A 13,365-nucleotide genomic window follows, 5' to 3' on the forward strand; every position below is an offset into this window, starting at 1 on the left:
GGGAGGATGTGGGAAAGGAGTAGATGGCGAGATACACGAGACTGGGGCAAAGTGAGCAAACTGGCCCAGAAGGGCCAGTGTCAGGGCTGGGTTGTAGTAGGAGATTAGGAAGGTGAGATACGATTGGGCAAGCTGATTTAGTGGTCGTGTTAAGGAGGTGATGGGCAGCCACTGGAGGTTCTTAAGGAGTCGGGAGACATAGACTGAACCCCTTTGTTGATGAATGATCCGTGCAGCAGAGTGAAGAATGGATTGGAAGCGGGGAGAGGCAGGAGACCTGGAGGTCAGCGAGGAGGTAGATACAAGTTAGGATTCATTCATTCAATCCTATTTATTGAGTGCTTATTGGCGCTTATTGTGTGCAAAGCACTGTACTAAGCGCTTGGGAAAGTACAATATAACAACAAACAGATGCATTCCCTGCTCATAATGAGTTCAAGGTCTAGAGAGGGCTTCCTCTGCTTTATTCACGGATGGTAGCAATTTGGATGGAAAGCAAAGGGTGGAATCAAGGTCTGGACCCCTAAGAGGTGAGGGTGGGTCTGCTCCCCTTAGTCATGGGCCAACCCAGCTAGTTCGGGGGGTCTCTGCGTCCTCTTGAGGGAGGGTCGTGACCCAGGGAATGCCCCAATTCACTCATTCATTCAATCATATTTATTGAGCAATTACTTTGTGCAGAGCACTGTACCAAGCGCTTGGAAAGTACGATTCGACACAAGACACATTCCCTACCCAACAACGGGCTCACAGTCTAGAATGGGGGAGACAAATTACGCCATTCAAAATTCAACAGGCTCCCCTTGGTCTCACTTGCCCGCGCTATCAATATCTCTCGAATCGAGGAGAGCTCTGAGAACCCACTCGAGAAGAATCAAAATGGAAAAAAAAATGGGCTCGTCCGGGATTTGAACCCGGGACCTCTCGCACCCTAAGCGAGAATCATACCCCTAGACCAACGAGCCAAGATGTAATATGAGGCAGGCACTTCTCCTGAAGGAAAAGATTCTCCATGGAAGGATTTGCATTTTTGAAGGGTTTAGATAATAGTAATAATAATAATTGCATCTAAGCGCTTCCTATGTGCTCAGCACTCTTCTAAGCGCTGTGGTAGATACAACGTAATCAGATTGTGCCACTTGGAGCTCACAGTCTTAATCCCCATTTTCCACAAGAGATAACTGAGCCACAGAGAAGTTAAATGGTTAGCCCAAGGTCACACAGCAGACGATTGGTGGAGCTGGAATTAGAACCCACGTCCTCTGACTTCCAAGACCGTGCTTTTTCCACTAAGCCATGCTGCTTCTCTTCTATTGTATTGTATGCTCCCAAGTGCTTAGTCCAGTGCTTTGCGCACAGTGAGCGCTCAATAAGTACGACAGATGGACCTCTCCACTCCGTCTTGTACCAGCACTTTCTATTCGGTCGGTCCAGCATCAGATTTTGACTCTGAGGGTCCAGGGTTCAAGTTTAGACAGAGAGGATGGGAGCAAGGTGAAGAGTTGGCAGAAGACAAAACAAAGTTTCCTCTTTTCTCCACCGATGAGTGGAGACCGAAGGAGGCATAACTAGGGGGGAGAAGTGCAGGAAGACCCCCACCCCCCCGCGCAGATCACTAGAGTCGCATTGAGACATTCTTTTCCTTCCTTCATCTACGACCGCGTGGCCTAATGGATAAGGCGTCTGATTCCGGATCAGAAGATTGAGGGTTCGAGTCCCTTCGTGGTTAGGTCTTTTCTTGGTGGGAAGTTTCTCCCCTTTTCTCCTATCCCTCCTCCTTCCCCTCTTAGGGTTTGTTAAGCGCTCACTATGGGCCAAACTATGGGGGAGATAGAAGGTGATCAGGTTGGACCCAATCCCTGTCCCACGTGGGGCTCACAGTTTCAGTCCCCATTTTCCAGATGAGGTAACTGAGGCGCGGAGAAGTGAAATGATTAGCCCAAGGTCACATAGCTGACACGTGGTGGAGCCTGGATTAGAATAATAATAATTAAGGTATTTATTAAGCATCTACTGTGTGCCAGGCACTGTACTAAGCACTAGGGTGGGTACAAGCAAATCAGGTTGGACACAGTTCCTGTCCCACGTAGGGCTCCCAATCTCAATCCCCATTTTCCAGATGAGGTAACTGAGGCAAGGAGAAGTAATAACAATAATAATAATTATTATTATTGTGGTACTTGTTAAGCACTTACTATGTGCCAAGCACTGGTTTTAGCGCCGGGATAGATACAAGATGATCAGGTTGGACACAGTCCCTGTCACACATTGGATTCACACTCATGAGGTAACTGATGCCCAGAGAATTAGTTAATTAATTCATTCAGTCATATTTATTGAGCAATTACTGTGTGCAGAGCGCTGTACTAAGCGCTTGGAAAGTACAATACAGCAACAAAATAGAGACAATCCCTACCCAACAACAGGCTCACAGTCTAGAAGATAATGGCATTTGTTAAGCACTTATTATGTGCCAAGCACTGTTCTAACCACTGGGGATACAAGGTGATCAGGTTGCCCCACGTAGGGCTCATAGTCTTAATCCCCATTTTACAGATGAGGTAACTGAAGCACAGAGAAGCCACGTGATTTGCTCAAAGTCACACAGCAGGTGGAGGAGCTGGATTAGAATCCATGACCTTCACAAGTGGTGGAGTGGAATTAGAACTCATGACCTTCTGACTCCCAGGCCCGTGCTCTACACCATTTCTTCCTCCTCCTCCTTCTTCTTCACCTCCCGGGTCACCTCCGGGTCGCCCAGCTCCTGTTCAATCCTGCTTCATTCCCTAACCAGCGTGACCCACCAGCATTCTCCAATCGATCAATCGATTCATACTATTTATTGAGCACCTACTTCGTGCAAACGTGGGTGTCCACAGTAGAGCTAGTGGACATGAGGCCTGTTTGCTAACCAAATGGAGAGGAAGAACGCTAAAATAAATTAAAGAAAGGAGTTGTCCCATCCTGACTTTTGTGTCCCGTCTCGACCTTCCTTTGTTGCTCTCAAGACTGGGGCCAGAGGGGCGACCTTTCAATTCCAGAAAACAACTTTGCGAGCCTTTTCCTTCCCCGAAATCGACGCCGCCAACTTTTGGGTTGACTCATTCACCCTCGGCCTTTTTGTACTCCATTAGAGCCGAAAAAAAAAGTGGATCATAGCACAAGTAGCTCACACAGAATCAATTGCGCGACCTTGTCACTTAGTAGTTAGTAGATTCATTTATTTATTCAATCGTATTTATTGAGCGCTTACTGTTTGCAGAGTACTGTACTAAGCGCTTGGAAAGTTCAATTGAGCAACAAAGAGAGACAATACCTCCCCGCACTGTACTGGTGGTTCAGGGGACTGCGTCCAACTTGATTAGCTTGGCTTTACTCCAGCACTTGGAATACTGCTTGACACATAAAAAGTACTTAATAAATACTAATATTCAATCGTATTTAGTGAGCGCTTACTGTGTGCAAAGCACTTAATAATGGAATGTAAAGGGACTATACTGAGGGCTGGGGTGGGTACAAGCAAATCCGGTTGGGCACAGTCGTTGTCCCACACGGGGTTCAGTCTCCATCCCCATTTTCCAGATGAGGGAACTGAGGCCAGAGAAGTGAAGTGACTTGCCCAAGGTCACACAACAGACACATGGCAGAGCTGGAACTAGAACCCATGGCTTCTGACTCCCAGGCCCGTGCTCTATTCACTACGCCATGCTGCTTCATATTATTATTAATAATAACAACATTAATTATGGGTAGAATTCTCGTTTGTCCCGCTCCAGTGACATTTTTATTTATTGGTTACCGCTGTGTAGTGGGTCATAGAGTTGACGGCACTTAATAATAATTGTGGATCTCACCTTCGCCTAACACACGAAAGGTCCCCAGTTCATTCATTCAGTGGTATTTATTGAGCCCTTACTGTGGGCAGAGCACTGTACTAAGCACTCGGAAAAGTACAACACAATAAACTGTAACATTCTCTGGCCAAAACGAGCTTACAGTCTAGAGGGGGAAAAGGGGCGGGAACTCTTCTCCCTCCAGAATGCAAGTTCAATTTGAGCAAGGAAAATGTCTCCTATTTTTGTTGACTTGTCCTCTCCCAAGCGCTTAGAATAGGGCTCTGAACACTCCAACCGAGCTAACCTGCTGCTATCTATATCGCCGATCGCAGTTATCTATAACCAGGAAATAGCACGAAGAAATCCAAACCATTCCACAAACGTGACCTGAAATTAGGAAGGAGGGCAGAGGAAGCATTTTAAGGGCCCAGTAAAACAAAATCTCACACGGTGCTGCATTCCGGCTGAAAACTGGGAGGCCTTGGCTAAGAACTGACCAGCATGGTTTACTGCTATCAAGACAGGAGTAATTAATTCTCTTCGAGCAAAATCACAATGAAATACATTATCATGCTGATGATGATTGTGATTATATTTGCTAAAATGTGCCCATCACTGCACTAAGGTGAGCCCCATGTTGGGCCACCTGATTACCTTGCTTCTACCTTAGCACTTAGAACAATGCTTGGCACATAGTAAGCGTTTAACAGATACCATTATTATTATTATCATTATTATTATTATTATTATGGTCTGGGGTAACTTTAAGGCAATCGGATGGAACACAGTTCCTGTTTTACCTGATCATCACTTATGTATATATGTATATATCTATAATTGTACTTATTTCTATTGATACCTGTTTACTGGTTTTGATGCATATATATATCTATAATTCTATTTATTTCTGTTGATGCTTAGTACAGTGCTCGGCACACAGTAAGCGCTCAATAAATACGATTGAATGAATGATGCCTTCTTACTTCTTTTGATGACTCTCTCCTCTTCTAGACTGTGAGGCCGGTGTGTGCAGGGATTGCCTCCATTGCTGAATTGTGCTTTCCAAAGACATAGTCCAGTGCTCTGCACACGGTAAACGCTCATTAAATACGACTGAATGGGTTATAATCCCGGTCCCGCCACTTGTCAACTGTGTGGCTTTGGGCAAATCACTTCACTTCTCTGTGCCTCAATTCCCTCATCTGTAAAATAGGGATTAAGATTGGGAGCCCCACATGGGACAACCTGATTACCTTGTATCTTCTCCAGCGCTCAGAACAGTGCTTGGCACATAGAAAGCGCTTAACAAATATATTTATCATTATTATTATGTTATTATTAATGAATGAAGAATAGAAAAATCTATTTGTCCACTTGCGATTCTGCCGCGTCAGAGGGGAGGACACGGGGAAAAGTCCACAACGTAGGTTTCCGTAGTGTAGTGGTTATCACGTTCGCCTCACACGCGAAAGGTCCCCGGTTCGAAACCGGGCGGAAACACTCTTAACTTTTTGGGTCATTTAAAATTTTTCTCTCTCGTGGGTTCACGGGAACAACGTTTCCACCCTCTTCAGGCCGCAATCGAACAGATCAGGGCGAGGAATGTGAACGAAACCACCGTCAACTCCGTCAACTCCCACTCCCGGGGGTCGCGACCCCCTGCCAATCACTCAGTCAGTCGTATTTTTGAGCGTTTACTGTGTGCTGTATTATTATTATTCTACTTATTTTTTCTATTCTACTCATTTTATTATTGATGTGCATATGTCTATAAATCTATTTATTTATACTAATGCTATGGATGCCTGTCCTGTCTACTTTTTTTGTTCTGTTTCGTTGTCTGTCTCCTCACTCCTAGACTGTGAGCCCGTTGTTGGGATTGTTTCCATCTGTTGCCGAATTGTACTTTCCAAGCGCTTAGTCATTCATTCAATAGTATTTATCGAGCGCTTACTGTATGCAGAGCACTTGGAAAGTACAATTCAGCAACATATAGAGAAAATCCCTGCCCAATAACTGGCTCATAGTCTAGAGCGGGGGAAGATAGACATCGAAACTAGTAAACGGGCATCAATAACAACAACAGTTACCTCAAGTGCTTAACAAATATCTAAAAAGAATTATAGACATATGCACATCATTAATAAAATAAATAGAATAATAAATATGTACATATATACACACAAGTGCTGTGGGGCGGGGGGGTAAAGCAGAGGGATGCGGGGGGAGGAGGAGCAGAGGAAAAGGGGGATTAATCTGGGAAGGCCTCCTGAAGGAGGTGAGATATGGACATAAATGGTGTGCAGTTGGGAGGGGGGATGAATAAAGGGAGCAAGTCAGGGAGATGCAGAAGGGAGTGGGGGAAGAGGAAAGGAGGGCTTAGGGAAGGCCTCGTGGAAGAGGTGGGCCTTCAATAAGGCCTTGAAGGTGGGGAGAGGTCATTGTCTGTCGGGTGTGAGGAGGGAGGGCATTCCAGGCCAGAGGTAGGACGTGGGCTAGGGGTCGGCGACGAGATAGACGAGATGGAAGTGCAGTGAGAAGTTTAGCATTAGAGGAGCGATGTGTGTGGGCTGGGTTGTAGTAGGAGAGTAGAAAGTGAGGTAAGAGGTTGATTAAATGGTTTAAAGCCATTGGTGAGGAGTTTCTTTTTGATGCCGAGGTGGATGGGCAAACACTGGAGTTTTTTGAGGAGCGGGGTGACATGTCCTCAACGTTTTTGTCGAAAATTAATCCGGGCTGCAGAGTGAAGTTTAGACTGGAATGGGGAGAGGTGGGAGGCAGCGAGGTCACCAAGGAGACATACGGTAATCAAGGACCGGTAGGGGGAAACAGCAATAAGAAGTGCAGCCGACCCCGGGAGTGGATTGGAACAGAGAGAAGAGCTGGAAGAAGTAAAGAGAAAGTTGCTCCTTTTTTCCACAGAAAAACGGCATACAGAGGAACCATGGCTCAGAGGAGAGAGTTGTGGAAAGGCCCCTCACAGTTCCTTAAAACTTTATAACATATAACCACGTGGCCTAATGGACAAGGTGTCTGATTCCGGATCAGAAGATTGAGGGTTTGAGTCCCTTTGTGGTTGTAATTGTCCCCCTTCCAGATCTTTTTTCTCCTTTTCTTTCTCTTTCACCTCTCCCCTCATTCCTGGGCCTTCTAACAAAGCTCCTGTTCAGGCCTGTTACTATTCCCAGCCATTAATCAATTAATAATCAATATTCTATCTATTGCATACCCATTTTATGTAGCTGGGGGTATGTACAGTGCAGGTTTTAAGTTCTAATCCCCACTCCATCACTTGTCTGCTGCATGACCTTGGGCAAACCACTTCATTTTTCTGGGCCTCAGTTACCTCAGCTGTTAAATGGAGACTGTGAGCCCCATGTGGGACAGGGACTGTGTCCAACCCGACTTGCTAGTATCCAACCTAGCGCTTAGAACAGTGCCTGGCACATAGTAAGTGCTTAACAAAGACCATTATTATTATTATTGTTATTGTTATATTAGAGTTTAGTAAGCATGATGCCTGCCTGTTTACAGGTTAGAGACAGACAGGGGGGACATTAAAGTAAAATAATCCCCTTTGTTACCTCTAAAAAGGGAGATTTCCAAGTCTCATTTCCAGAATGAACAGGGGCCACCAAAGGGGCCTGGCTTGGTCGAGGTCGGGTACAATACCAGAGAAGTAAAGATATCCTCAGCTTTCTTATTTTAGGAAAAACCAAGGTGCACCCTTGGCCTTCTTGTAATCTACTAGAATCGAAGAAAATGGATGGAAAATCCAATGGCCCATACGGAGATCAAACTTGCGACCTTGGCGTTAATAGCACCACGCTCTAACCAACTGAGCTAACTGGCCTTTTTTCCACACGTTTTAACGCAATTTTCTGCGGTTCTACAATGTTCCATCCACCAATTGATAGGGGTATTTTTTAAGCCTTTACTATGTGTCAAACACTGTTCTAAGCGCTGGGGTAGATACAATCATAACAAATTGAACACAGTCCCTGTCCACATGGAGCTCACAGTCTTAATCCCCACTTTTCAGATGAAGTAACTGAGGTACAGAGAAGTGAGGTAACTTGCCCAAGGTCACACAGCAGAAAAGTGGCAGAGTCGGACTTAGGACCCAAGTCCTTCTAATGAATAATAATCATTATTAATTTTATTTTCATTATTATAGTGTTTGCTATGCATTTCCTATGTGGCAAGCACTGCTATAAGCATTGGGGTGGTATCAAGTTTATCAGGTTGGACACCCTGTAGACTGTAAACTCGTTGTGAGCTGGGACGGTGGTATATTGTTATATAGTACTCTTTCAAGCGCTTAGTACAGTGCTCTGCACGTAGTAAACAGTCAATAACTACGATTGATTGATCGATTAACACAATCGCTGCCCCTCATGGGGTTCGCTATGTAGGAGAGAGTAGAATTTTAATCCCCATTTTACAGATGAGGAAACTGAGGCACAAAGAAGTTAAGTGACTTGTCCAAGGTCACACAGCAGTCACGTGGCGGAGCCGGGAATAGAACCCAGGTCCTCGAACTCTCAGGCCTGTGCTCTTTTCATTAGGTCATGCTGTTTCTCTATTCAGTTTTTATTGGGATCTTAATCTGTGCAGAGCACTGTACTAAGTTTTGGATAAAGGCAATGCAGCAGAATTGGAAGACACGATCCTTGTCTTTAAAGAGTTTTCAGTCTGGTGAGGGAAGCTGACATTAATTCAATTCAATCGTATTTGCGGAGCATTTACTGTGTGCAAAGCATTGCGCTAAGCGCTCGGGAGAGTATGATATAACATCAGACACATTCCCGGCCCACAATGAGCTCACGGTCTAGAGGACATTAAAACAAATTGCAGATAAGCAGCGTGGCTCAGTGGAACGAGCACGAGCTTGGGAGTCACAGGTCACGGGTTTGAATCACGGCTCTGCCACTTGTCAGCTGTGTGACTGTGGGCAAATCACTTAACTTCTCTGTGCCTCAATCATTTGTAAAATGGGGATTAAGACTGTGAGCCTCACATGTGACAATCTGGTTACCCTGTATCTACCTCAGCGCTTAGAACAGTGCTCTTCACATAGTAAGCGCTTAACAAATACCAACATTATTATTATTATAAGGTGAAATCTTGGACAACTCCCTTAATTTAACTGGGCCTCAATTTCCTCATCTTTAAAATGGGGATTAAATCCCCCTCCCTGCTACTCAGATTGTGAGCCCCATGAGGACAGGCGCTGTTTCCGGCCTGATTATCTTGTATCTACCCTAGCGATTACTACAGTGTTTTGCATATAGTAAGCGTTCAACAAGTATTGTTATTATTATATTATTATTATTGTGATAATACTATCATTATAATTATTGTGGTTATTAATAAGATAGAGACGTAAGAGTTCGGAGGATGGGTGTGGTGTGATTATCAAGTACTTAGGGGTTACGGACGTAAATGAATAAGCAACACATACTCCCTCAGGTCGTGGCTGTCACTCAGAGCTCATGGCCTGAAACAAAATGATGGAAAGATGGAAAGAGAAAGAGAGAAAATAAGGGAGAAAGGGAGACCTAGAAATAGCGGGAGAAAAAATATACTGAGAAAGGCTGAAAAAGAAATAGAGGTGTGGAGAGACAGAGGAAAACATTCAGACATTATCTTTTCTGTCTCTATTTGAGAGACAGAAAGAGAAACAAAGAAAGAAGGAAAGGGAGAGAGAGGCCGAAAGAGACCACTACTCTCTCCTATTCAGAATCCTACTAAAATTACAACTTCAAATCAATCATATTTATCGTGTGGCAGCCCACCCGGAGTTCACAGTTATTAGCCTGGGTTCTAATTCCTGCTCCTCCATTTGCCTGCTGTGTGACCCTGAGCAAACCCTTTACCTTCTCTGTATCTCAGTTTCCTCATCTGCAAAATGAGGATTAAACACCTGTACTTCCCTCCCACCGCTTAGCCTGAAAACTCCTTGTGGGACAGTGCTTATGTCTGATCGGATTTTAATGTCTTTACCGCAGGGCTTAGTACAGTGTTTGGCACATAACCCTAATTATTGCTATTATTACTATTATTATTTTTATCCACTAAGCCCTTCTGATGCAACCCACTCCCACAACATTTGCGCAGGAGATAGAGGAGAGAGTTGAGAGAGAGAGATTTTCTCTAAAATAAATGCCTTTATTGCTGTCTGAATGTTACTCTCCACTTATTGCAGTGATCCTTTTTTTTCACCCTTTCGTAGATCCGAAAATCAGAAACAAAAAACTTTAAAGCTGGTAGAACTGATTTACCTAGGATATAGATGGCCATGAAGAGCTCTTCCTCCGGGTGGCCGCGTGGCCTAATGGATAAGGCGTCTGATTCCGGATCAGAAGATTGAGGGTTCGAGTCCCTTCGTGGTCGGAATTTTTTTTTTCCTCCGGGATATATTCATTTATTTTTTTCCTTCTTACTCTCCTAATGCCCCCGATCACCCCACCAGGATCGGCTCCTTTCCTGCCCGCAATCCACCGAAATCGTTTGGAGAAATCTGTTTTCACGCAAAAGGAGACAATGTTCTGCGACCCTTTTTCCCTCCTCCGTGCTTCCCGGAGACGGGAGCCTAAAGCCGTGAGCCTCATGGGACGGACCGTGCCTGTCTTGTTTTGTATCGATCTTAGTGCTTAGTACAGTGCCTGGCACATAATGAGCATTTAACAAATACCATAAAAACACAATCAAAACCAAAAACAAAACCAAAAATAAAAAAAACGAGGGGAGGACGGGGATCGAACCGACTACGTAAGTCAAGCTATCACATCTAAAAAAAACCCAAAATCAAAACACTCCTCCCTTTCTCCCGAAGACCAGAAAGTGAAGGGTTCATTCATCCATTCATCCATTCATCCATTCATCCATCCATCCCTTCATATTTACTGAGCGCTTACTGTGCGCAGAGCACTGTACTAAGCGCTTGGGAGAGGCCAATACAACAATAAACAGACACATTCCCTGCCCACAATGAGTCTACAGTCTAGAGGGGAGGAGACAGAAATTTATCTAAATAAATTACAGATATGTATATAAGTGCTGTCGGTTCACGGATATAAAAGGAGCCAACAGAATAGAAGCGACGCCGAGAGGGAAGAGGGAAAGCCGGGAAGATGGAGAAGAGGCTCGGTGAAGTGGAGAGGAGAAAGGAACGAGCGGGAAGAAGCCAGATTTTCCTTTGCTTTGTTGGGGGGGGGTCCCACTTTTGAAGGCCAACGCTAGTGTCTAAACTGGCAGACGTGTCAGGCTGCTTTAAATTGGGCGCAAGTTCTGCGCTGCTATCTCCCGAGGTACCAAGGAATTGGGGGAAAATATTTGCAGGAAAAGATGGGGGAAAAAAGAGTTCCCTCCTCCCCGTCGGGGAATCGAACCCCGGTCTCCCGCGTGACAGGCGGGGATACTCACCACTATACTAACGAGGAACAGGTTACCTAAAGTTTTCCAATTGTCGAGAGGAAGGGTTGTCTGGAGAGTGGTCATGCATTACTTCATTTAATTGCATTTATTGAGCCATCACTGTGTGCAAAGTACTGTACTAAGCTCTTGAGAAAGTACAAAACAGCAATGAAGAGTGATAATCCCTGCCCACAACAAGCTCACAGTCTAGAGGGGGAGAGATAGACAGCACAAATAAACAGACATCAATATAAATAAATAAAATTACGGATATCTACCTAAATGCCTTGGGGCGGAAAGAGCAAAGGGAGCGAGTCCGGGCGACGCAGATGCTAGTGGGAGATGAGGAAAAGTGGGGTTTGGTCTGGAAAGGCCTCTTGGACGAGGTGGGCCTTCAGTGAGGCTTTGAAGGGGGGGAGACTAATTGTCTGGTGGTCGTGGGGGGTGGATTTAAATATTGCACGCAATCGGGGGTTGACTCGAAGGCCGATGGCCTGAAGGACCATTCACCGTTATTGGATCCACCAAAACTCCTGGAGATAGGGAGAGCAATGGCCTGAGGGATGGGAAAGGAGAGGGACTCCAAGAAAAAGGAAGGGTTGTTTTTTTAAATGATATGTGTTAAGCTCTTACTATATATCAGGTACTGTATTAAGCACTGGACAGGTTCAAGATCATCAGGTTGGAACAAATCTGTGTCCCACATAGGGCTCATAGTATTAATCCCCATTTTACAGATGAGGTAACTGAGGCACAGAGAAGTGAAGTCACGTAGCAGGCAAGTGGCAGAGTTGGGATTAGAACCCAGGTCCTCTGAATCCCAGGAGGTGGGTGACAATAATGATAATAATTATGGTATTTGTTAAACACTTGCTGTGTGCCAAGCACTGTTCATTCAATAGTATTTATTCAATAGTATTTATTGAGCGCTTACTGTTCCAAGCACTGGGGTAGATACAAGGTAATCAGGTTGTCTGACGTGGGGCTCACAGTCTTAATCCCCATTTTAGAGATGAGGTAACTGAGGCACAAAGAAGTTAAGTGACTTGCCCACAGTCACACAGCTGACAAGTGGCAGAGCTGGGATTTAAACCCATGACCTCTGACTCCCAAGCCCAGGCTCTTTCCACTGAGCCACGCACTCATGCAATTGTACTTATAGAGTGCTTACTGTGTGCAGAGCACTGTACTAAGCGCTTGGGAGAGTACAACATAACAATACAACAGACACATTCCCTGTCCACAACAAGCTTACCGTCTAGAGAAGGAGACAGATATTAATAGAAATAAATAAGTTAAAGATATGTACATAAGTCCTGTGGGTTGAACAGAGGGAGCAAAGGGGGATGAACAGAGGGAGCAAGTCAGGGTGACACAGAAGGGAGTGGGAGAAGAGGAAAGGGGCTTAGTGAGGGAAGGCCTCTTGGAGGAGATGGGCCTTCAGTAAGACTTTGAAAGGGAGGAGAGTAATTGTCTGTGGGATCTGAGGAGGGAGGGCTTTCCAGTCCCGAGACAGGATATGGGTGAGAGGTCTGTGGTGAGATAGAAGAGATCGAAGTCCAGTGAGAAGGTTAGCACCAGAGGAACGAAATGTGCGGGCTGGGTTGCAGTAGGAGAGTAGCGAAGTGACGTAGGAGGGGGTGAGGTTGGTGGGGGTTGAGGGGGTCCTGGCCTCTGCTTCCCTAAGAGCAGGGAAACTTCAAGCTCCTCCTCTGTTACCTCATGGGAGCCTGCTCTATTCTGTCTTGGCGACACCAGTGAGAATGGGCAAGTCCAGGGGCAGAGCAGCCCAAACCAGGGACCTCCAGATTTCCCATTCGCGCTTAGCAGTTGATTGATTGATTCATTGATTGACACACTTAGACTGTGAGCTCCACAGTGGAACAGGGACTGTGTCCAACCTGATAAATTTGTATCTACCCCAGCGCTAAGAACTGTGTTTAACACATAGTAAAAACTTAATTAATACAACAATATTAATAATAATAAGAAGAAGAACTCCTTCACCTTTATCAAGGTGATCTACATTTCCCCATATTGGCCTTAGGGAACATGTCTTTCTGAAGACAGGGGTGATCCCCAAATCTTTTCGGCAGGCAATTATTACAGATAG

At 45.1% G+C, this 13,365-nt stretch overlaps 5 non-coding genes across 5 annotated transcripts; 3 read left to right on the forward strand and 2 right to left on the reverse strand.

Moving 5' to 3' along the window:
• Positions 1-890: 890 nt before the first annotated feature.
• Positions 891-962, reverse strand: TRNAP-AGG. The gene has a single exon. It is a non-coding gene; the product is annotated as a tRNA-Pro (tRNA).
• Positions 963-1,653: 691 nt separating this feature from the next.
• Positions 1,654-1,726, forward strand: TRNAR-CCG. The gene has a single exon. It is a non-coding gene; the product is annotated as a tRNA-Arg (tRNA).
• Positions 1,727-5,260: 3,534 nt separating this feature from the next.
• TRNAV-CAC lies at positions 5,261-5,333 on the forward strand. The gene has a single exon. It is a non-coding gene; the product is annotated as a tRNA-Val (tRNA).
• A 4,823-nt stretch (positions 5,334-10,156) lies between these two features.
• On the forward strand, positions 10,157-10,229 carry TRNAR-CCG. The gene has a single exon. It is a non-coding gene; the product is annotated as a tRNA-Arg (tRNA).
• A 977-nt stretch (positions 10,230-11,206) lies between these two features.
• Positions 11,207-11,278, reverse strand: TRNAD-GUC. The gene has a single exon. It is a non-coding gene; the product is annotated as a tRNA-Asp (tRNA).
• Positions 11,279-13,365: the final 2,087 nt, after the last annotated feature.

The sequence above is a fragment of the Ornithorhynchus anatinus genome, chromosome X5 (assembly GCF_004115215.2).
Source record: "Ornithorhynchus anatinus isolate Pmale09 chromosome X5, mOrnAna1.pri.v4, whole genome shotgun sequence".
Classification (NCBI taxonomy): Eukaryota; Metazoa; Chordata; class Mammalia; order Monotremata; family Ornithorhynchidae; genus Ornithorhynchus; species Ornithorhynchus anatinus.